A 2,018-nucleotide genomic window follows, 5' to 3' on the forward strand; every position below is an offset into this window, starting at 1 on the left:
CAGACCTGGGAGAGGCCTGAGCAGATTAGAAATAGGCTTGGGCTATTGGACAGCAAACACCAGGGTTCCTGGTACCTGGATGATGGCCTAAAAGGCAGGATTGGTGCAGAGAACACAGTCTCCACAGAAGTGTCCCCTTTGACCCTGCATTCTCCTCCATGCTAGGCCCAGAGGCCAAAACAGGGATTTCTAAATGTGGAGCCTGGGGCAGATCCCTAGGTACCTTTCCACCTCCTGCCTTTATCTAAGGCTAGTGCCACTCTCCAAAGCTTATACTCTTTTTTTTTTTTTTGATTTATTAGTTTCAGGTGTACAAGACAAGGTAATACTTAGACGTTCATCATTTATATCCCTCACACTGTGAATCCCCTCCCCCCATCCACTATCCCTCCGACCTCGCACCGAGCCATCACATTATATATATAAAATTATAGTTGGCATTCATTATTGTTTAGCTTCTGGTGTACAATGCCATGATCAGGCATCCACAGTATCCCTGAGGTGGTCTCCCAATAGGACACATGTCCATCGGATACCCAACAAAATCTTTACAACATTATTGAATACGTTCCCCAAATTAATTTTCAAAAACCCTGAGGCCATCTTGTGGTTACCAGCTGCTTCCTAATCCCTTCACCTTTCCCCTTATCCCCACCCTCCCCCGCCCATCTAACAACTCTCGGTTTTTTCCTCTTTGTCCCCAAAACTGTTTCTGATTAGTTCATTCACTTATTCTTTTCTTTAGATTCCGCATATAAGTGAGATCATGTGGTACTTGTCTTTCTCTTTCTGACTTATTTCACTTAACATAATGTTCTCTAGATCCATCCATGTTGCTGCAAATGATAAGATTTCTTTCTTCTTTATGGCTGCGTAATACTCCATTGTATAAATGTACCACAGTTTCTTAATCCAGTCATCTACCGATGGGCATTTCGGTTGTTTCCATATCTTGGCTATTGTGTATAGTGCTGCAATAAACATAGGAGTGCATACAGATTTTTGAATTGGAGTTTTGGATTTCTCTGGGTAGATGCCTAGGAGTGGAATTACTGGATCATAGGGTAGTTCCATTTTCAGATTCCTGAGATACCTCCATTCTGTTTTCCATAGTGGCTGCACTAATCTGCAATCCCACCAACAGTGTACTAGCGTTCCCTTTTCTCCACCAGCATTTGTTGTTTGTTGATTTATTGATGATAGCCATTTTGACTGGGGTGAGGTGGTATCTCATTGTGGTGTTTATTTGCATTTCTCTGATGGTTAGTGAGGTTGAGCATTTCTTCATATGTCTTCTTGCCTTCTGTATGTCCTTTTTAGAAAAATGTCTCCTCAAGTCCTCTGCCCATTTTTTAATTGGGTTGTTTGTTTTTTTGGAGTTGAGTTGAGTAAGTTTTTTATAGATTTGTGATATTAATCCCTTATCAGATATATCATTGGCAAATATCTTTTCCCATTCAGTAGGATCCCTTTTTGTTTTATTGATGGTTTCCTTTGCTGTGAAAAAAACTTTTTAGTTTAATGTAATCCCACATGTTTATTTTTTCTTACTTCCCTCGCGCGAGGGGATATATCAGTGAAAATCTTACTCTGGGTAATGTCCATGAAGTTTCTTCCTATATTTTCTTCTAGATATTTTATGGTTTCAGATCTTACATTTAAGTCTTTAAGCCATTTTGAATTTATTTTTGTATATGGTGTAAGGAGGTGGTCCAGCTTCATTTTCTTGCATGTGTCTGTCCAGGTTTCCCAACACCACTTATTGAACAGACTGTCTTTGCCCCATCATACATTCTTGCTTCCATTGTCATGGATTAGATGGGCATATAGGCAAGGATTTACTAAAGCTTATACTCTTAATGACCAAACTAAATAAATGTTGGGGGAAAGGAGCATTAAGAGCTCTGATCATCACCAGTTTTCATAGCTGTGACTTTTGGTTAGACTTTCCATGAGGAGCGCCTGTGGCTTAGCTGTCAGTAAAGGCACTTACTTCCAACTGCACAGGCACCAGCATG

This window comes from Rhinolophus hipposideros (genome assembly GCF_964194185.1).
Source record: "Rhinolophus hipposideros genome assembly, chromosome: 3".
Classification (NCBI taxonomy): domain Eukaryota; kingdom Metazoa; phylum Chordata; class Mammalia; order Chiroptera; family Rhinolophidae; genus Rhinolophus; species Rhinolophus hipposideros.